Here is a 25,014-nt window from a genome sequence, read left to right as displayed (position 1 = left end):
TATGCTCATTGGAGATATGGATCTTGCTAGATTGATGATGCATGCTCAGAAGATTGAGGCAGAGAAGTTGAAGAAAAGATAGAGAGTAAATAAGAAGGCTAGAATCGAGCAGTTTGGGTATGGCCAGGCTAAATTTCAAGGAGGAAATCAATCATAATTTTAGAATCATTCATCTATGCCCGCACCTTCTTCAGTCAGTGCTCCTACACCTAGAAATAGGCAGTAACAATAGGGTAAGTCTTTTATGTTCAGATCTCAAAATAGTGAGAGTGGTAGGCTCAGTTATCCTCCATGTGCTAAGTGTTGTAAGAACCATCCGAGTGAGCGTTTATGGGGATGAAAAGGTTTTTATGGTTGTGGACAATCGGGTCATGGAATCAAAGAGTGACCGCATACTAGATAGGAATATCCGTCCCCGAACTCAGGCTACTAATGCACCAACTCCTTTTGATTGCCTAGCTCCTCCTCAAGGTGGTTCATCCAATACTGGTGGCGATCAGTGCCAGAATTAGTTCTATACTTTACCATCCCATCAGGAGCAAAAAGATTCTGCAGATTGGGTTTGCTTTGAAAATCTGGAGACATTATCTACATGGTGTGCATGTTGTTGTGTTCACGGACCACAAAAGGTTGCAATATATGTTTACCCAAAGGGAGTTGAATCTCCATCAGAGAATGTAGTTGGAGTTGCTGAAAAATTATGATATGAGTGTATTGTATCATCCGGGCAAGGCCAATGTAGAGATAAATGTCCTTAGTAGATTGTCGAAGGACAGTTTTGCTCATGTGGAGAGGATATGAAAGAGTTAGCTCGAGAAGTTCATTATTTGGCTAGATTGGATGTTAAGTTGGTTGATTTAGATAAAGAAAATGTCTAGGTCCAGAGTAGTTCTGAATCTTCCCTAGTTTCGGAAGTGAAAGAGAAGTAAGACAAGGATTCTAGTTTGGTCAAACTGAGTAGTCAGTTAAAGACCAAAAGGTAGAGGTTTTCTCCTAAGGGGGTGATGGTGTGTTGAGATACCAAAATATATTATGTGTGCCTTGTTTTGATTAGTTGAGACATAGAATTATGGCAGAAGTGCATGGTGTGGGTTATTTTATTTGTCCCGGTGCTACCAAGATGTACCGCGACTTGCGGGAAATCTATTGGTGGAGTGGTATGAAGAAAGATATAGCAGAGTCGTAGTAAAGTATGTAACTTGTCAACAGGTTAAGGTAGAGCACCAAAGACCTGGTGGTACATTGCAAGAGTTTGGTGTCCCCACTTGGAAGTGGGAAGAGGTGAATATGGACTTTATGACTAGTTTACCCTATTCACATTGTCAGCATAATTTGATTTGGGTTATTGTAGACAGATTGACTAAGTCGGCCCATTTCCTGCCAGTTCATACATCCTATACAGCCAAAGATTATGCTAAGTTGTATATCCGAAAGTTAGTCAGATTACATGGAGTTCCCTTGTCTATTATTTCAGATAAGGGTACTCAGCTTACTTTCCAATGTTGGATAGCCTTTCAAAAGGGTCTTGGTACCCAAGTTCATCTTAGTTCAGCTTTCCACCCTAAGATAGATGGTCAAGTAGAGAGAACCATTAAAACTCTAGAAGATATGTTGAGGGCATGTGCTCTTAATTTAAAAGGTAGTTGGGATGAGCATTTGCCATTGATTGAGTTCGCTTATAATAACAGTTACCATTCTAGCATTCAGATGGCGCTGTTTGAGGCTCTTTATGGAAAGACATATAGATCGCCCATAGGTTGTTTTGAAATGGGTGAGGCCACATTTCTTGGGCCCGATGCAATGTTTGAAGCTATGGAGAAAGTTAAGTTGATTAGATATGATTGAAAACAGCCCAGAGTCATTGGAAATCATATGCAGTTGTGAGAATAAGGGACCTTATAACGCCCCAAAAATCTATCCCGAGATGTCACACGGTGCTTAGGACCACAAGTGATCCCAAGATAAACCTTATACTGGCATAACTCATGATCGATTGATTAAAGAACATAAATCTGAAGAAAAATGCAAAAATAAATCTTTTCTGAACTTGATCAATACAAAGCTACATTAAGATGAATACAACGCTACTTATACAAAGCAAAACTGAAATTGAATACATCAACTATACTAACTGTCTATGAAGCCTCAACTAATACTAACTATAGATAGCTAGGACACAACTCCAATGTCACGCCTCAAATCCTATTGGGGCGGACTGGCACCCGTAATCGAGGAGGCCCGAGAGAACCAGCTCATAACCTTATACTTCCCATGCATACCTCTATGACAACCTGAAATTTGGACAGCATCATGTCACATATAAAAGGAAATAATCACCTGTATAAGCTCGATCACACATATATATGTATATACAATACTTGGCCGTTGGAGCCATCATGCCTACTAACAAAACACCACCTTGACTGTACATTAGGTCTACAAAGCCTCTAAATAATACACATAGTTTAACTAAGGTCGGAACACACCCTGCCATATAACTAACTTCTATACAATACCAAAAGTGACTGGATATGACACGGAAAGCCCCAAAGCAAACTGGAGTTCACCAAAAGCAGCTGGATATCCTGGCTCCTACTTGTGAGTGTATGAGCTGAGGTACCTGTGCCTGTAGCATGAAATGCAGGTCCCCCATAGGGGACGTCAGTACAAAATATGTACTGAGTATGTAAAGTTGTAGATAATCACATATGATATAGGAGCTCAATAGAAATCAGAAACAAGTGAATAAATCGTAATAGGAGTGGACCACACTTACTAGAACTTGTGACAACCTGTACATTGTATTTATTCAATCACTTTACCTTCATTCTTATCATCTTTGTAATCATTATTGTACTGTACTGTGACCATTAGGCTGCCATAAACACATAAATAGGGATCGACCCATGATAGGCTTATGCCCCTGGGATACCACCCAATAAGAGAGAACTTCCATCACTTAGTTCAATTAATCTTTGAGATTGTTATTTCGGTTGCCACCGCATTTTTGATACTTTGAAACAATGATACATCAATAAGAGACATATAAATAGACCATTAATGCAATAACAATGAAGTAAGAACTCATTGGCACATCAATAAAGTGTTTTGGAGTCATCAATGCCATAACAATGAAGTAGGAACTTATTGGTATATCAATGAAATGTTTTGGAGTCATTAACAGCACATGGATCTTGTTTGAGTAACCTGATACCTTCTGACATTCATTAGTGCAATAAACATGTAAGATTTGGAAAACAAGTAAGTATTGGAATGTCTTGACATCTTGTAGGGTGGAAATAAGTTCATTGGTAACGTAGGACATCATACAAAACCATTATGGATCACATGTTACTGAATAACTTTGGAAACTTTCTTAATAGAACAATTGTTCACTTTCATGCCAAAGATATGGTATAGAGTATGCTTTACATACCTAACTGTCAACCTTCAATACTAGTCCCAAATGGACTTCTCGTCTTTTTGGATTACTTATCTACAATGAACATATATAGCAATCTAGTATTAGCGACCAAATGTCACAATTCAATTATTTGAATTCACCAAACTAGTGGTGAAGTAGTAAGCCTTAATTACACCATAAAGGGTGTCACTTTAACCCTCTTATACTCCAATTACATTCACATTCCATGCATATTCATACAACATCCTCCAATATCAAGTTTGGATTCATTTATCCTTCCAACCAATCCATTAAACCAAATTGAGCCATAGACATAAATAATCATCAATTCAATAGTATATCACCATATCCACCTTCCATAACTCAATTACCATATCCACCTTCCACAATTCAATACAACCAAACCATGCAAAATAGTCCATAACCCTATTTTCATCACCGTTCAATAACAACCAATACATATAATCCTCTATCACACATATACATATGGAAGAGAACAAAGGAAAACAATATTCAAACCTTATAATTCACCTCTTGATTATGCAATCCTGTTTGCACAAATAATAGGTGTCGTTCGAAGCTCTCGAGATGACAAACGCAGTTATCGGATTACTTTGGAATTTCTACGGTTGAATCAAAAGTAATTTAAAGGTCAAATTTGGCTAGGGTTTGTTCTTTCTTAATGATTGATGATGAAAATGAGTTTTTGAACTCATATACATGTATATATACACATATTCCCGTCCATAATATAATAGGGAATGACCAAAATGCCTTTAAAATTTAAATCATGTCAAATCTGTCCTTTGGTGGACTGTTTTGATAAGCTAAAGTAGATCGACCATAACTCTTTGATCCGATATTGGATTTGGGTGAAATTGGTATCATTGGAAAGATAACTCAAAGGGATTTCATTTCATATAAAGTAGGCCACCCATTTCGTCCTGTACAAGGAGTTATGCTCGTTTGAAGTTGACCCTAAAAATCTGTTTTGATAGGCTTAAGTAAAACGAGTATAACCCCTTACTCAGACGTTGGATTTGGATGAAACCAATTGTATTGGAAATAATACTCAAAGATCTTCTTGTACTTCCTCTTCATCTTTGAACAAATGAGGGTACTTAGATTTCATTGCTTCCTCAGCTTCCCATGTAATCTCTTCCCTTTGACAATTTCTCCAATGTACTTTCACCGATACTATCTCTTTATTTCTCATCTTCTTAACTTGGCAATCTAGAATATCAATAGGCACTTCCTCATAGGTAAGATCTTCCGTAACTTGCACATCCTCAGTAGAAATGATATGTGATGGATCTCCAATGCACTTTCGAAGCATTGACACATGAAATACCGAATGTACTGATGAGAGCTCTTGGGGTAGCTCTAATTCATATGCAACTTGTCCAAACCTTCGAGTGATCTTATACGGGCCTATATAACGTGGACTCAACTTCCCTTTCTTGCCAAATCTCATTACCCCTTTTATTGGTAATAGCTTCAAAAATACCCAATCACCTATAGAAAACTCTAGTCCTCTCCTTCTACTATCCGCTTATGACTTGTGTCGACTTTGGGCTATTTTCAGTCGTTGCTGAATTACTTTAACCTTCTCTATGGCTTGATAAACAAGATCCGGTCCGAACAAAAGAGTTTCACCCACTTTGAACCATCCTATTGGTGATCTACACTTCCTTCTATATAAAGCTTTATATGGTGCCATTTTGATACTTGAATGATAGCTATTATTGTAGGCAAACTCAATAAGAGGTAAATGATCATCCCAGTTGCCCTTAAAATCTATTATACAAGCTCGTAGCATATCTTCAAGTGTTTGGATGGTACGTTCTGCTTTTCTATCTGTTTGAGGGTGAAAAGCTTTACTCAACTTCATTTGTGTTCTGAAACACCTCTGAAAAGACTTCCAAAAGTTTGCGGTAAATTAGGTTCCCCGATATGATATAATAGAGATTGGCACTCCATGTAATCGGACTATCTCTTTAATGTACAGCTTCGCATACTCTTCAACTGTGTAAGTGGTCCAAACTGGTAGGAAATGTGCGGATTTGGTAAGCCTATCAACAATCACCCATATAGAATCAAACTTCTGGGATGTACAAGGCAAACCAATAACGAAATCCATGTTGATCATGTCCCATTTCCAGCTTGGAAGATCAATGCATTGCATATAACCTCCGGGTTTTTGGTTCTCAACTTTAACTCTTTGACAATTTGGACATTCAACTACAAATTCTGCAATGCCCTTCTTCATGTCATTCCACCAATACATATCTTTCAAATCTTGATACATTTTGGTTAATCCTGGATGAATGGAATACCTTGAAAAATGTGCCTCTGTCATAATCTTCTTTCTTAGCCCGTCTACATCTGGTACACACAATCGGTTTTGGCACTGAAGTACTCCTTCTCGCATAAGCTCAAATGCCTTGGTTGCACCACTCTGAACGTTCTCCTTAAGTTGTAATAAAATAAGATCTGCATATTGCTTCTCTTTCACTTCAGCTACTAATGAAGATTCCGCAGCATTATGTACGATAAGCTCTTTATTCGGAGTTTCAAGAAGGCGAACTCCCAAACTAGCTAACTGGTAAAGATCTTTAATCATCCCTTGCCTTTCTATAGGCGCCATCATATCCTTACGACTTAACGCATCAGCTACCACATTTGTTTTCCCTGGATGGTACAAGATATCAACATCGTAGTCCTTTAATAGTTCAAGCCGTCTCCACTACCTTAAATTTAGATTCTTCTGATTAAAAATATATTGCCAGCTTTTATGGTTAGTATATATATCAACATAAACCCCATATAAGTAGTGGCGCCATATCTTTAAAGCAAAAATGACTGCTGCCAGCTCAAGATCGTGTGTAGGATAATTTTCTCATGTGGTCGCAATTATCTAGAAGCATATGCTATTACCTTACCATGCTGCATCAATACACATCCTAAACCAATTCTGGAAGCATCACAATACACTGTATACCCTTCGGTGCCTTCTGGAAGTACCAACACGGGTGTAGAAATCAACTTGTTCTTTAAATCTTGAAAGCTCTTCTCACAGGCATCATTCCATTGGAATTTGGATGCTTTATGGGTTAGCTTCGTTAAGGGTGCTGAAATGGAAGAAAAGCCTTTAAAAAACCTTCTATAATAACCGGTCAACCCGAGAAAACTACGAATCTCCATAGGCGTTGTGGGCCTTGGCCAGTTCTTCACAAATTCTATCTTTTGATCATCAACCTTTATCCCTTCACTAGATACAATATGACCCAAAAATGCCACCGACTTTAACCAAAACTCATATTGAGAGAACTTTGCATAAAGCTTACAATCACGAAGAGTCTGCAATGCCTGTCGTAAGTGATTGGCATGGTCCTCTTCTGATCTAGAATAAACTATAATATCATCTATAAAAACTATCACAAATACATCCAAGAATGGCTTAAACACCCTATTCATCAAATCCATAAAAGTTGCGGGTGCATTTGTTAGTCCAAATGACATAACTAGAAACTTATAATGACCATAACGTGTTCGGAAAGCTATCTTGGGTATATCCTTCTCTTTGACCCTAACTTGGTGGTAACCTGACCTCAAATCAATCTTAGAAAAGCACTTGGCGCCCTGTAACTGATCAAATAAATCATCAATTCTTGGGAGAGGATATTTATTCTTAATAGTCACCCTATTCAATTGTCGATAATTAATACACATCCTCAGCGAGCGATCCTTTTTGCGCACAAATAACACTGGTGCTCCCCAGGGGGACATACTAGGCCTTATGAATCCCTTCTCTAGCAAATCTTTCAATTGATCTTTCAATTCTCGTAATTCTGCTGGGGCCATTCTATACGGAGGAATGGAGATTGGTTGGGTGTCTGGTATTACATCAATACCAAACTCTACTTCTCGTTCAAGAGGCAAACTTAGAAGATCTTCAAGAAATACATCAGAAAATTCATTTACCACCGGAACAGCGTAAAGAGTTGGTGGCTCCGCTTCTGTATCCCTTACTCTGACTAAATGATATATGTATCCCTTGGAAATCATTCTTCTCGCCTTAAAATAAGAAATAAATCTACCTCTTGGCGCGCTAATTTCACCTTTCCATTCAAGGACTGATTCATTTGAAAAATGGAAATATACCTTTTTTGTGCAGCAATCAATTGTGGCATAACAAGACGCCAACCATTCCATACCCATTATAACATCAAAATCTACCATTTCTAACTCTACAAGATCAGTCATCATATCACGACCACAAATAGTTACTATGCAGTTTCGATAAACCCTTCTAGCTATAATAGATTCCCCAACCATTGTGGACACTTCAAATGGCTTAACTAACAGTTTAGGTATTCTATTGAACTTTCTAGCAACCAATGGAGTAACATAAGATAATGTAAAATCGGGATCAATTAAGGCATATAAATCAAATGAAAAGATAGACAACGTACCTGTAACCACATCTGGGGAAGCCTCTAAATTCTGTCGATCTGCTAGAGCATACGTACGATTTTGAGCCCCGCTAAAACTCATGGCTCCTGTATCATCTCTAACATGACCCATTGGTTGTGCACCCCTTCCTGAATAAGGCATTGATGATGATGATGCAACAAATGACCCCGTAGGTCGTGACATACCCCCTATGCCCCTTCATGGGTATTCTCTCATCATATGCCTCAACATACCGCACCAAAAGCAAACATTGGTCCCCAGCCGACATGCGCCCAAATTATACCTTCCACATTTATTGCATGGCTCTCGAGGAGGTCTCGATTGTCTCATATTCCCTTGCCTTTGGTACCCCACTATCCGCGAACTCTGACTCTCACTTTTGTGCCCAAATTGATTTCCTCCGGACCCTTGGAACTGTGGTGGGGCACTAGCTATAGAATAAGAAGATAATGGCCTAAGTGGTCTAGCAGAAAACTGTGGTCTGGACCCTCCTTGGGATGCCATGAACTACCCTATAGATCTGGCCCTCTTGGAATATCCTCTTTCTAATTCCTGTGTTTCTCTCCTCTGCCTCTGATCTTACATTTTCTGTGCAAAAGCTGGGATCCTCGCTAAGTCCATATCTTTGTTCAAAGCGGCAATAGTACAATCTCTAACCAGATATGGATCCAGCCTATCCGCATATTGATGAACTCTGTCATCCATAGTAGCTACAACATTAGGAGCATATCTCGACAAGGAATTAAATCAGAGACTGTACTCCCTCACGCTCATATTCCCCTGACAAAGATTTAAAAATTGTTCTGTATTGGCCTGACGAATCTCGAATGGAAGATAATGATCAAGAAATGCCTCTTTGAACTCTTTCCAAGTAGATAGGGGTGCATCAATACCCATAGATCATTTCCAGTCCTCGTACCAATAAATAGCCTCCCCTTTAAATCTATACACCGCTAACTCCACTTTCTCTCTACCCGTTACATGCATAACATCTAGGGCCCTTTGAATTTGATCAATAAAGTCCTGTAGGTCCTCGTTAAGATCTGATCCAGTAAAAGTGGGAGGATCCATCTTAAGAAAATCCTGTGTTCGAAGGCTAGCCTCCCTATCTGTACCACTAGGACCCGTGGTAGGCATGGCTTGCCCAGCAACTATACGAGTCAAAAGTTGTACTGCATTTCTAAGATCTTGATCAACAGCATTAATAGGTAGCTCTGGGGATATAGTTCTCCTCCCCCTTATTTCTTCCGAAGTGGAAGAAGTTTCTGATGCATGCTCAGCTGGAGCCTCACTTTGATTAGCTGGTATAGTGGGTGACTTACTAGTCCTCTCTTCGACAGCCACATCTACTTGCTTACCGGTATTCTTGCTTTTGGTAACCGGCATCATTACTATAATAAGAGAAACAAATGGATTTAGTGGTCAACTATGACTTCATATACAATATAGGCTCTATCGCACGATCTAAGAAATGAAGAAAAGAAACAATTCCTAAATGTCCATAGCCTCCTGTTTATAGATGCGGTGCATGACACACCGATAAACAAGACTCTATGTAGACACGGCTTTGTAGATTCACTAGGACGAACTTCTTTGATACCACTTTTGTCATGCCTCAAATCCTATTGGGGCAGACTGGCACCCATAACCGAGGAGGCCCGGGAGAACCAGCTCATAACCTTATACTTTTCATGCATACCTTTATGACAACTCGAAATTCGGACAGCATCATATCGCATATAAAAGGTAATAATCACCTGTATAAGCTCGAGCACACATATATATGTATATACAATACTTGGCCGTTAGAGCCATCACGTCTACTAACAAAACACTACCTTGACTGTACATTAGGTCTACAAAGCCTCTAAATAATACACAGAGTTTAACTAAGGTTGGGACACACCCCGCCATATAACTAACTTCTATACAATACCAAAAGTGACTGGAAATGACACAGAAAGCCCCGAAGAAAACTGGAGCTCACCAAAAGCAGCTGGATATCCTGGCTCCTACTTGTGCGGTGTATAAGCTGAGGGTTTGTTCTTTCTCAATGATTGATGATGAAAATAATTTTTTGAACTCATATACATGTATATATACACATATACCGGTCCATAATATAATAGGGAATGACCAAAATGCCTTTAAAATTTAAATAATGTCAAATCTGTCCTTTGGTGAATTGTTTTGATAAGCTAAAGTAGATCTACCATAACTCTTTGATCCGATATCAAATTTGGGTGAAATTGGTATCGTTGGAAAACTAACGCAAAGTTCTTTCATTTCATATAAAGTAAGCCACCCAGTTCGTCCTGTACAAGGAGTTATGGTTGTTTGAAGTTGACCCTAAAAATCTATTTTGATAGGCTGAAGTAAAACGAGTATAAATCCTTACGCAGACGTTGGATTTGGATGAAACCAATTGCATTGGAAATAAGACTCAAAGATATTTATTTTCATAGGTCGCAGCTCTCCCAGTTCATTATATTAAGGGAGTTATGATCATTTGAAGTTGACCCAAAAATTCGGCTGGCCTCAGTAGTTTGAGTGCAGGAAATTTTCCTGCACATTTACTACTCCAAAATATCCCGGCCACCGTTTTATAGTTTCGAACGTGCTCGATTATATCCGAAACCTATCCGTTTTTGGAAATCTTTATATCATTGAAAAGCTTATTCAATAACCTTCGCATGGAACCATCGACGGGCAAATTCCAGTATAAATAAAATAAAAAAATTAATTCCATATAAATAAGACCAATACACGAACTTGAATACGCCAATACATGTACTTGAATACGGGGTGTTACACCCAACTACCACTAATTAATACATATGAGTAAGAAAGTAAGGAACATAAATAAATCTAACTGAAGTCCCCGAAGTAGAAGGACTTATCATCTCGCTGGATGGAATCTGCAACTGTCTGAATTTGAATGTGCATACTAAAACTTATACCTACATTATGAGACAATGCAGCACATAGACGTATATGTGGAACAGTACATTGAGGATGTACTGTGTATATGGGGGTGAAATTCATAAGTTTCATAAGTAAAACAATAACTGTATATATTCATAGATTTTCAAATAATGCATGCCAAATGTAAATGACTCACATAATCTTGAGTAATCTAAAATTTGAAGATCATAAATCATGAATTCTAAAGCATATAATGTAAATCTTGAGAGTCATAACAATTAGTTATAAAAGTTGTACTTGTATTCTCTCTTTAAATTATACTGCCTAAGTGTAGAAAGGACTCACTCTAAAATCTAAAATTTGAAAGCTAATATTTTTTGTAAAGCACAATATGAATAAATTCGTGAGCCTCCACACTTAGTTTTCTAAAAGCTTTTTCTACTAATGTTTTCTAAAAGTATTAGGGAAATACTTCATCTCAAGACTTTAAGAATCTTAAGAACCATAACTTTCAAAACATATGCTTTTACCTTAAGGTTTTAAATCAAAAGCAGTTTTAAGAGTAGGGGGACATGTTTTTTGGGAGGTTCTTATAATCGACATACACCATGTGTGCACCATGGAGTCCCACGACTGGCCACCGTTAGGTAGGGCTTTTCTACCCTTACCATCGGAATAGAACTTCTAATCTAAGTAATCACAATCTGAGTCATCCACGTAGAAGTGGGAATAATCTGAATTTGTACCTACAATGGCACGTAGTTCTAGGGTATAAAACCTTGGTAATATACCCGACTCGGTGCTACATACTACTCCCAAATCTTATGCTCAAAATCTTAAGAAATCCACTTTAAAAGTAATCTAATGGTTTATAAGAAAACCAATTATGCTCTTTATTTTCTTTAAATCTCAAGTCACATGAATAAAAGTGGATTATTTATCTTAGCTTAGGACCAAAAGGTCAAATCTTTATTAATAATCTGAAAGGAATCTAGTCATAGGGTGCTTATAGCACAAATAATCTTTAAAAAAACAATCTTTAAATAGGGCTTAATGACCCATGTATCAATATCATGTTAAAACATCTCAAAATTGATGCTTGATAATGTAAATATTGATAAATCAACTCAAAATCAGGAAATTTAAGCAATGTGCATAAAAATATAAAAATACTCATTAATTCAACTTCTAAATCATTGGGAATATCATAAGCTTGTAAAGAACAACAAATACGTATAAACCCCAACTTGGATTTTCATGGAATATCATATATAATTTAGAAAATTTATAATTAAAATAAGTCTTTGGGCACAAGGATGAAAGAATTATCCTTGTTCAAACTCCACATACCTTAGATGATGAATAGATAAACAAGTTTGCTCTTGAGACTCTATTTGTGCTCTTTAAGGATGATTCTTGGAATTCTTGGATAGGGAACTTTCAATTTTGAACTTATTTTGAAGAAGGATAGTGAAATCCTTGAGATTTGAATCTTAGATTGAAAATCCTACGGTTTGTTCTTGAGAGAATTTAAGAGAAAGTGAGTATATTTTGGTTATTGGGGGGCTGAATCTGATGTTTTTAGGGCTACTAAATTATGGGAAATGACCTAAATACCCCTCTTGGATGTGGAGTTGGAAGCTAAAAATTTTAGGTGCGTACTATGGAGCATGCGTCGCACGCTATGTAGCCCCAAAATGGAGCGTGTGTCACATGCTCTATCGCACGCTGCTAGGGGTGGACTAGAGCGTGCTCCGCATACTAATCGCACGATGCTATTAGTTTGGACATCCAAACATGCCCTAAATGAGGTCAGAAAATTTTAAAACTCACCCAAGATGTACTATTGACTCCCCCGATCATGAATCAACTTAAAAATTAACTTTTGGGGGTCCAGAAGGTCGTGAATAAATTCCTAAAAGTTTGAGGGCTTTAGAAAAAGTCTAATTCCTAACACTTAACTAAAAATTTTCTGATTTTAAGACCTTTATTGGCATGTTTTAAAGAATTTAGACAACGAGGATTTTTTGGGGTCCTACAATATCTCCCCTTTGGGAACATTCGTCCTCGAATGTAGCTAGATAAACTGAGAATACTGAGGAATCTGAGGCTATAAGTTTATTATGCACAACTTGAAATAAACTGAATGATTGAATCTCAAGCACAATAAGCTACTTAAATGATCTGTGAGTGCATGAGTTTACATGAAAAATAGCTACATAGCTGAATCTGGGACTAGAAAAGAATTGAATGAACAAAGACTACTATTTTCGACTGAATCTGAGCTGACTTGTCTTTTCTTATTATAAGGAGTTGATTCATGCTGAGAGTTTAAAATTCGCTTGATTTGATCATGGTGCGATCATACATGTAGAACTGGGAAGAGATAGTTTATGCAGGTACAAATCATAAGAAAACGAGGCTAAGATTACACAATAGGTATCACATTATCTGAGATGGAATACTTGGAAAACTAAATCATTCACTGAATATTTATGAACTGAATCATGACTAGATACTCTTACCTAATTGGAGGATTTCTTCAACACCCTTCTAGGGAGTTCTAACAATATGAGAGAGTAAAGAGCTTTGACCATGATCTAAACAAGACATATAAATCATAAGCTAAGATAGAATTTATAGGCCTTAGGCAATGTAAATTCTTACTTTCAAGCTTAGCAATTCTTCTTGAATACTGCCTCAACTATACTATTTACCTTAAATACCATACTCACTTGATTCAGCTTCTAATTCTTACATGGGCATTGATAAACCTATCTACTAAGTTCTAAACTAAACCAATTCCTCTTACCATGGTCAAGCCTAACTTAAAATCATGGGGTACTACATATAACACCATAACTGAATTGGACTACCGATGCGATATGGTCGTGGCATGATACTAAGTTTGTAACACCCTAAAATCTATCCCGAGATGTCACATGGTGCTTAGGACCACAATTGATCTCAAGCTAACCCTTATACTAGCATAACTCATGAGAAACTGATTAAAGCACATAAATCTGAAGAAAAATACAAAAAAAAATCTTTTCTAAACTTGATCAATACAAAGCTACATTAAGATGAATACAAACTCTACTTATACAAAATAAAACTGAAACTAAATACATCAACTATACTGATTGTCTATGAAGCCTTTACTAATACTGGATATAGATAGCTAGGACGCAACCCCAACTACCACTAATCAATACATATGAGTAAGAAAGTAACGAACATAAATAAATCTAACTGGAGTCCCCAAAGTAGAAGGACTCATTATCTCGCTGGCAAGAATCTGCAACTATTTAAATCTGAATGTGCATACTAAAACTTGTACCTACATTATGAGACAATGTAGCACATAGAAGTATATGTGGATCATTTCTTTGAGGATGTACTGAGTATATGGGGTGAATGCATAAGTAAAATAATAATTTTATATATTCATAGATTTTCAAATAATGCATGCTAAATGTAAATGACTCACATAAGCTTGAGTAATCTGAAATATAAAGATCTTAAATCATGAATAGTAAAGCATATAATGTAAATCTTGTGAGTCATAACACTTAGTTCTAAAAGTTGTACTAGTATTCTCTTTTTAAATTATACTGTCTAAGTGTAGAAAGGACTCACTCTGAAATCTAAAATCTAAAAACTAATATCTTTTGTAAAGCATAATCTGAATAAATTCATGAGCCTCCACACTTAGTTTTCTAAAAGCTTTTTCTATTAATATTTTCTAAAAGTCTTTACTATTAGGGAAATACTTCATCTTAAGACTTTAAGAATCTTAAAAGCCATAACTTTCAAAACATATGTTTTTATCTTAAGGTTTTAAATCAAAAGTTGTTTTAAGAGTAGGAGACATCTTTTTGGGAGCTTCTTCTAACCGACATACACCATGTGAGTATCCATGGAGTCCCATGACTAGCCCCCGTTAGATAGGGTTGTTCTACCCTTGACATTGATATAGAACTTCTAAGCTGAGTTATCACAATTTGAGCAATCCACGTAGAAGAGGGAATAATCCAAATCTGTACCTATGGTGGCATGTAGTTCTGGGGCATGAAACTTTGGTAACATACCCAACTCGGTGCTACATACTACTCCCAAATCTTATGCTCAAAATCTTAAGAAATCCACTTTAAAAGTAATCTAATGGTTTATAAGAAAACCAATTATGCTCTTTATTTTCTTTTAATCTCAAGTTACATGAATAAAAGTGGATTCTTTATCTTAGCATAGGACCAAAGGTCAAATCTTTATCAATAATCTGAAAGGAATCTATTCATAGGATGCTTATAGCATAAACAATCTTAAAAAGTAATCTTTAAATAGGTATTAATGACCCATGTACCAATGTCATGTTAAAACATCTCAAAATTCATGCTTGATAATGTAAATATTGATAAATCAACTCAAAATCAGGAAATTTAAGCAATATGCATAAAAATATAAACATACTCATGTAATTCAACTTCTAAATCATTGGGAATATCATAAGCTTGTAAAGAACAACAAATGGGTATAAACCCCAACTTGGATTTTCATGGAATATCATATATAATTCAGAAAATTTATAACTAAAATAAGTCTTTGGTCACAAGGATGAAAGAATTATCCTTGTTCAAACCCCACGTACCTTAGATGATGAACTAGATAAACAAGCTTGCTCTTGAGACTCTATTTGTGCTCTTTAAGGATGATTCTTGGAATTCTTGAATTGGGAACTTTGAATCTTGAACTTATTTTGAAGAAGAATGGTGAAATCCTTGAGATTTGAATCTTTGATTGAAAACCCAATGGTTCGTTCTTGAGAGAATTTGAGAGAAAGTGAGTATATTTTAGTTATTGATGGATGAATCTCATGTTTTAAGGGCTAATAAATGGTGGGAAATAACCCAAATACCCCTCTTAGATATGGAGCTTTGGAGCGTGCGACGGAGCCCCGAAATGGAGTGTGCACCGCATGCTTTATCACAAGCTGCTAGGGATGGTAGTGAGCATGCTCCGCACGCTAATCGTATGATGCTACTGGTTTGGATATCCAAACATGCCCTAAATAAGGTCTGAAAATTCTAAAACTCACCTAAGATGTACTATTGACTCCCCCGATCATGAATCAACTTAAAAATTAATTTTTGGAGGTCGGGAAGGTCATGAATAAATTCCTCAAAGTTTGAGGGCTTTAGAAAAAGTCTAAGTCCTAACACTTAGCTGACAATTTTCTAAGTTTAAGACCTTTCTTGGCATGTTTTAAAGGATTTTATGGGGTCTTACAGACCTCGAGTTTGAGGTTGGTGATTTAGTGTATCTCAAGATTTCACCAATGAAAAGGGTGAAGAAATTTGACAAAAAAAGAAAGCTTAGTCCCCGGTATGTTGGCCCTTACAGAATTATGAGTCGTGCTGAAAAGATAGCTTATGAGCTTGAGTTGTCTGCAAACTTGTCAGTCGTTCATCGTATATTCCATATCTCTATGATTAAGAAATGTATCAAAGACTCCACTATTGTAGTTATAATAGCCTTTCTTACGAAGAGATTTCAGACAAGATTTTAGATCATCAGATCCGTAGACTAAGGAACAAAAAAGTTCCCTTGGTCAAAGTTCTTTGGTGAAATCAGTCTGTTGAGGGTGCTACTTGGGAAGCAAAAGCAGATATGCAAGCCAAGTACCCTCACCTCTTCTTTGCAAACTTAGATTTAGGTGAAGGTAATACTCTTCTTTAATTTCGTCCTTTTCAAATTACAGATTCAGCTATATAGTTATTCTCATGTAAGTTCATGCACTCATAGAATTACTCAAAAGCTCAAAATAATTTTGATTCAGTTTTCCAATTTATCTTAGTTGTGCATGATAGCTTATAGCCTAAGATTGCTCAGAAATTTCAGCTTAAGTAGTCATATTGGAGGACGAATGTTCTCAAGGGGGAGAATTGTAATACCCCACACTTTTTCTAGATTAAATTCATCCCTAAAATGTTAAGTATTAGCTTCTAAAATGAATGATGTTTATTTCGTGTAGGAAATTGAATTAGTTTTCCCACGATATAAGATTCGCCTTAATCCGATAACCGAGTAAGAAGTTATGGCGATTTTAAGTTTTAGTCATAAAATACTATGATTCGGCACTCAGCGCATTGCGGAGATGGCAAAAAATCCAATTGTCACTTTCCAATTGCCTACCATAATAGCACTGCATTGTGGAGAAGGCTAATTTCCCATTTGTCAAAAACCAGTAGCCCAACGCGATCCGGTGCGTTACGCCAATGGCCAAAATGGGAAAACTATAAGGCACCGCGATGGTGGTACATCGCATTTCATTCCTAATTCCTATTTTTCAATCTCTAGTGAGCCACCGTGATAGTGGCGCGTCGCGGTGGCCGTCCAATTTGGGAAAAATGTTACATTTTTCAGCTCTGACTTAAAGTTTAAAGTGGAAATTTTGGTCAATCCCCAAGGCCCCAAATCCATCCAAAACACAATGTTTAACATATTCCAAAGCACTTTATACTTATTTCATCCATTCTCACTCAAAAGAAAACCCTAAAACTCAAACTTTCTCTTTAAGAAATCTAATATTCCTCAATTAATTTTCCAAGAAAATTAAAGACTGAGGATTCTCAAAAGAAGATAATCAAGAATCCATCTCCAAGAACTCAATTGGAATTCAAGAATCAAGCTTTTAATCAAAGATTATCAATTAAGGTAAGTGGGGTTATGAATAAGGAAATGTGGATATTTCGTTAGATGTGTGGGCTTACAAGGAGTGATGGGGTTAGGAATAAGACTATCTAGGAGAAGGTTGGAGTGGCTTAGATGGAGGACAAGTGTGGGAAGTTCGGTTGAGATGGCTCAAACATATGATAAGGAGGGGCACAGATGCCCCAATTCGTAGGTGTAAGAGGCTGGCTTTAGTTTGTTTTAGGTGGGGTAGGGGTAGGGCGAAGAAATATTAGAGAGAGGTGATTAAACATGACATGGAGTAGTTACAGCTTACTGAGGACATAACCCTAGATAGAAAGGATTGGAGTACGCGAATTAGGAAGAATGATAGTGCTTGTGGGTGGGTCGTAGTTGGTAGTTAGGAGAGCATTAGGTGGGGGTATGTGGGTGGGGGTGCCTTTGGTTCGTTAGTATAGGGTATTACTATGTGAGTGTCTTATTTCTGTTATTCCATCTTGTTTAATGTTTTATTATGGATTTGTTATTATTCTTTATTTTGAGCTGGGGTCTATCGAAAACAGTCTTGCTACCTCTCCGGAGGTAGTGGTATGGACTGCATACATTTTACTCTCCCCAGAACCCACTATGTGGGTATACACTGGTTTTGTTGTTGTTGTTGTTGTTGTTGTTGTTGTTGTTGTTGGGGTTATGAACAAGGACAATCCTTTCGTCCTTGTGTCCAAAACTTTTTTCTATTCCAATTTTACTGAATTTTATATGATTTTTCATGAAATTCAAGAGGGTTTATACCTATTATTGCTATTTACTAGCTTAAGAGATTTCTAATGATTTAGAGGTTGAATTACATGATTATGTTCATATTTTCATGCATGTAGCAGTAATTTCTAGATTTTGAATTAATTTATAAATGTTTGAATTACCCAGCATAAATATTATGATGTTTTAACATGAGTTTGAAGCATGTGTCATTATGCCCTAATCAAAGATTTTTATTTCAAGATTGTTTGTGCTATGAGCACCCTATGATAAGAATATTCTCAGATTTTTTATAAAGATTTGAGCTTTTGGTCCTAATCTAAGATTAAGAATCCACATTGTTCATATGACTTGAGATTTAAAGAAAAGAAAGAGCATAGTTGGTTTTCTTGTAAACCCTTATGCTATTTTGAAGTGGATTTCCTAAGATCTTCAGCTTAAGAATGGAGTAGTATTTAGCACCGAGATGGATATGTTACCAAAGTTTCATGCCCCAGAACTATGTGCCCCCGTAGGATTAAGATTATTCCCACTTCTACGTGGATAAATAAGATTGTGATCACTTAAAATAAGAAGTTCTATTCCGATGGCAAGGGTAGAACATCTCTCCCTAACATGGGCAAGACCTTAGACTCCATGAATGCTCACATGGTTTATGTCGGTTAGAAGAACTTCCCAAAAGAACTCCCCTACTCTTAAAACAGTCTGTTGGTTTAAAGCCTTAAGATAAAAGTATATGTTTTGGAAACTATAGTCTTGAAGATTCTTAAAGTCTTGAAAATAAGTATTTCCCTTACAGTTGACAAGATAATGTAGTAGTTTTCAGAAAGAACAGATTTTAGAACTTAATGTAATGGCTCATAAGATTGATATTATATGCTTTATTGTTCATAATTCATGATTTTCAGTTTTCAGATTACTCAAGCCTATGTGTGTCATTTACATTTAGCATGCATGATTTTATAAATTGTGATGATATTGTTTACTTATTGAGTTCACCCCCACATGCTCAGTACATTCCTAAAGTACTGATCCATATATATGTCTATGTGCTACATTGTCTCATAATGTAGGCTCAGGTGCTCAGTCTCAGCAACGTAAGTGATTTTTGAGCATCTCATCTACATCTCTGTAGTTGGTGAGTCCTCATAGTTTCGGGACTTAGCTATTTAGATTTTCAGTTTATTAGTAGTAGATGATTCAGTAGTCATTTCAGATAGTTTGAGCCAGCTGGGGCCTGTCCCAGTGACTCTCTAGATTCAGTCTGTAGAGGCTTGTCGGACTACTCGATTCAGTTTTAGATTTTAGTTGCAGTATTCAGATCTTCAGTACTTGCTTTATCATACTGATGAGATTAGTACTTTCATACATACTCATATTATTCAAACAGTTTTCCGCATTTATCTTTATTTTACATTCATATTCCCCCTATATTGAGATTTAGATTGAGTAGAAGGCGGTCAGGGTTAGCTCAGGACTACTTGTAGTATGGAGCACCGTGTGGTGTTTCAGGAATCAAATTTTGGGGCGTTACACATATCATGGGTTTGGACTCAGGTTCCCGACCACACCTAGACATCCCAACGCACTACCACCACCAGCTGTGGTGAGTCCTCATATTCCAAGAACCGTTCATATTTATTTCAGTTTACTTTATCAGTTCACTATTTCTATTCAGTCGAAATTTGTTGGGGTGTTTGTCTTATCAACTCCACATTCAGTCAGTTTAGAGGATTTTAGACAAGTACAGATAAATAGTCAGTTTTCAATTGCTATTATAAGTTGTTTTATGAGTATTGACAGTATGCTTCAGATGTTTTAAAAATATGATGAAGTATTGATTTTCAATTCTTAAAACCTTATTGCATTTTTCAGTTAAATTCTGCACTTGTTTGTGTTATTTTATTCTGTGCTTACAGCAGGTACCAGCTCATGGGTTAGCTTGTGGTCCTTCGGGGCTGTAAGCACCATGTGGCATCTAGAGTGTATTCTCAAGGAATTACAATTTACATACATGGATTTTCCTCCCTCTTTTAATAAATCTAAGTCTTGTCGGAGACCATATTTGTGAATTCAAAAGGATGTCTAAGCCCTTCCCTTTAGATTAATTTGAACCCTTACCTAGAATCTAAATTGGTCTTCAGAGATTAAATAACAAGTCATATATGTCAATAAATAAATAAGTTTCCTTATTTCTCTTAAAAATTAGGTGATAACTCTGTACAAAATTTATTTTTTTGAGTTCATAAGTCGTGATTGTTTTAACCTAGGTAAAATTAGGGCATGACTAGCTCTACTATCATGTGAATTCCTTTATCCTCTTTCTAAAGAATACTTTAAAGTAATTAGTGGAAAATCTGATTAAAGATCAATCACTATGATTACAGAAAAATCCTCATAGATAATTGATAGCTTCATTACCTTGTAGACATCAAACACTTCAACTTTATCATGTGTTCTCTGTATGAGTTGCTTGAAAACTACATTTGAAAGAGCCCTTCCAGTATCCATGAATGGACTTTCCAAAAAAATGGGACTGTAGTTTTTTCATCAAAGTCCAACACAATGAAATCCACGAGAGAAATAAATGACCCATTTGCACCAACACATTCTCAATTTTTCCATCGGGCCTTGCCTATTAACGATAAGCTAGTTGAAAGATAAGTGAAACTGTAACATACTCTATCAACCTATTCCTGCTCGCCATGATGTCTTTTGTGTATTTGGAATACCTAGGAATTCCCTGCACAACATCAACAAGAGAAATATTAGTGTAAATAAATAACCTTTTGAAAACATGTTTCCTTCTTTTACTTTTTAAACTATTATATGGGAGTAGGGGAGATGGATTCGTAGTTTTACAGTTCATATCTTTCTCAGCATCTGTTTGTATCTCATCTCTCACTACAACCATGTTAGTTTCTCTCATTGGATCCAATCCTCCAGTTTTCTTCCACTTCGTGTGAAATGCATTCACCTTCTTGGGATTTAGATCAGTATCACTTTGTAAACCTCCCTGAGGTTTGGTGTTTTATGCCTCGGCAAGTTGTCCTATCTAAACCTCTAATGTCTTTATGGATAACTTCTAAGTTTTTATTTCAGCAACCATTTGTGTTTGGATAGACATGATCTGCCTCAAGATCTCCTCAATTTTGATGGACTAATTATTAGAATGACCACCCTGAGCCTGTTGTTGACAATTCTAATTTCCTGAGTGGCTTCTGTATTGATTTGAATTTCTGCCATTGATTTCCACCCCATAAGATGTTGGGGTGACTTCACCAACTTGCATTATATATGTTCCCAAAATTTTGATTTTCTTGGCATTGAGCATTACCTATAAAGTTTACTACTTGTTGATTAGCTGCGCAAGCATTTTTGAATGACCACCACCTCTGGGTTTGTTGTAGCATGTTTACAAGAGCCCAAATTCAAGTTACTTAATTGAGTTTTTATTTGATTTTGCAAAGAGGCAATTTGTGCAACAATAGTTGTCAATCGATCCACTTCGAATAAGCCCTGCATCCTTTTTATAGTGCTTGTCAAAACATCTACACTCCATTCTGGGTTTTACAGTGATATACGATTCTTAAGCGTATACAAGTTGATCATGTGTCTTTTCTAAGGCTTACCCACTAGCTAATGAATCCAAGATAATCTTCTTGCTAGGTTCAAGTAATGAATGCACCAAAACCTTAATCGTTTTATGATTGTATGGGGAAATCATGAAGTGAGGACTTGTACTTTATACAAATTTTCTTCATTATTTTGCGTAAAGCTTATGATCTTGCCTCAATTTTGCAGTCTTCCTAGATGGAATGAAACCCAAGGTGGCGATGGAGTTAGGTTGTTCAGCAATTAACAAAATTTTTGCTTTCCCCGACTGAGAAATAGGAAGGAGTGTGAGTCTCACATAGTCAGATGAGGCTCAAAACAGGGTTTATATATCACTAATCTCAAGTAAGTTCTGCAAGGGATGCTATAAATCTTCATGAGATAGCCTTGTAAATTTCATGGAGGAGTGCAATAGTTGCAATATATTTTTCGTGAGCTCATATCTACCTTCTACTTCCATTCTACAAATGTTAAGAGGTGACATTATTTGCGAGTGGGATTTCCATCTAGCAAACTTGCCTTACTTCTGCCATTTTGGAGGTATAATTTCTATCGGACAGCCACCTAAAGCTATTTAATTGAATTACACAATCTCTTTCCTTACCATCATTGAACAAAAAATTGAACCTGCAAAAGGAGATGCTAAGATCAAGTTGTCAACACCTACATTATATTAGTAAATAATAAAATTCAGAAATTGGAAATGACAAAAAAAAATTATTGCGGCCTTACACACGCAAAAGTGTAAGTGGTCATTTTAGGGCCATATATCAAACCCATTAGGATTATGCACTTAGCAATTCTCCTTATTTAGTTTCTAATAATATTTAAGACAAGTATTGTAATGTATCAAGTGAATTTGTGAAATTATATCCTTTTAATAGTGTGTGAAAAGAATAAAATATGAAAATCATGATTTTTAGGAAGGTTGTAAACAATTTGAGGGAAATTTGAGAGATGCAGCATTTATCGCACTCATGTATAGCATTTATTCACATCTCAATGAACTTTATTTCTCAAATTGCGGATTATGGGTTAATTGAACCATCTGGAATGTTAATCCTTATAATCTATTTAATCTAGTCTCACAACTACAACATTGAGTGAGGATGTGAGTCTCTAATTCAAATGCATTAAAGTTTTCATCCCATTTCTAACCAAGTAAGGCAAAAAAGGTATATTGCTATCCTAGTTGCTAATTAAGGCTAACATTAGTAAGAGATGATCTTATTCCTCATATTCTTTGTCTTATCCATTCCTGTAGTGAGTGCATGCAAGATTAACTTATTAATTCGAATGTTGGTTAAACACTAAAATAGCATGCTTAAGAATATAAATACAATTTAATGCGGAACAAATATCATTGATTCAAATAAAATATTAAGCAATTATGTTCTTGTCTCAACCCCATAAAAAGTGTGTTAGTTACTCATAATCTAAAGAAAAGCGCGAGAATCAATGTTAACCATACCAAAATACAAAATCATTGAGTTACAAGATGAAGAGCCCTCACAAAAATCCTTCTGCTCTCTATTTTTCTCTCAAATATCATAAGTTGATGACTACAAGTCGTCTTTAAAGTATTTATAGAGGTGGACCCTTTAAAATCCTAGCCCATTCAAAGTTGGGAAAAAATTGATGAAATTTCATTGATCACAAAGATCCACAGCATTGAGGGAAACCCGTGGCGCTAGGATGCGTGGGGCGCCTTCCTACGCTCACTCAGGGTTGCTCTGGCCTCTTTGTCTGGGGCCTAGCTACTTCGCTTGGATGCTTCTTTAGATACAGGACTTCCCTATATAAATATAACGCAGAGCACAAGCAATTATATACATTTATTCTTGAAACTGAGCTGAAATATGGATAAAATATGAACCTTGGGTGAATAAATACGCCCAAGATCACTTGGGTCTGGGTCTCTTTGAAACAATGTCTCTACCTCTACGAGATAATAGTAAGGTCTGCATATAACCTACCTTCTCTAGATCCCTCTTATAGGAATTGGCCGAGAATGATATTATTGTTGTTACCCGAGATCGATCTTCATTTTTATATATAAGAGATTTGAAAAAGATATTTTTCTTTTATTCATTTTGTATGAGACCAAGGAAACACATTTTCTCCGACAAAAGAAAGAATACATGAAATAATTTATGAGAAAATATGCTTTGAGCAATGTATCAGATATATGAGTGACGAAGCTAGTTACAAATCATATAAGAGATTAAGAGAAATACCTCTCAATTTAAATTTGTTTATTCAACTCACATTTTCCGTCCATTTAAAAAAGATTGTCCTTTTTCTCTTTTTTGATAATTATTTAATTCTAATATTTTACGTGATATATTTAAGATAGTAAGATCACTATAAAGAAAATTGAGTATATTCAACACTACTTTATTTAGAGTAAATTTCATTCATGATCACTTAGCTTGGTGTTTATTATACAAAAGTTACTTTTTTTTTATTCATTACACAAGAGTCATTTTACCTTGCTTCAACCATCACAAAAGTCACTATAGCTGGATTTTTACAAATAATCCCACCGGAAAAAATGATGCGGCAATATAATTAGTTCTTAATTTTATTTTAAGAGAATTTAATATAGCATCTATATCTTTACCCTTTTTATATGTGCCCAACCTAATTTTAGTTATGAATTATTTAACGGAAGAATACAAATTTTTTAATAGATTAGCCTACCTAATGAAGACTATTTTCATAAACAAAAAATTAGTTGATATTCTTATGAAACATTTCATAATATTGCATTAATTATTATAATTCATTTAGGTATTAAAAATTTAACAATATTTAATAAAAATTAAATTGACATAAAATGATAAATTAATTCTTGATATTTTAAATTAACATGACATCTTATATGAGACTCATTTAAAATTTTTTTCACAAATATTTTCTCATAGTAATTTTGCTATATCACTTCTAATTAGGTATTATAAGTCATTTAGGACATATCCACTTCGCTACTTCAATCATAAATTTGGATAACTCTCGAATTTATTTCAGTGCTACTTAAATTGGAATAGAAGAAAAAGTATTATAAATCATAATAATTAAAAATTTAAATTATTTTAAGAATATAATTGAATATCAATGCCACA

Source organism: Capsicum annuum, chromosome 11 (genome assembly GCF_002878395.1).
Source record: "Capsicum annuum cultivar UCD-10X-F1 chromosome 11, UCD10Xv1.1, whole genome shotgun sequence".
NCBI lineage: Eukaryota > Viridiplantae > Streptophyta > Magnoliopsida > Solanales > Solanaceae > Capsicum > Capsicum annuum.
This window is presented reverse-complemented; position numbering follows the sequence as displayed.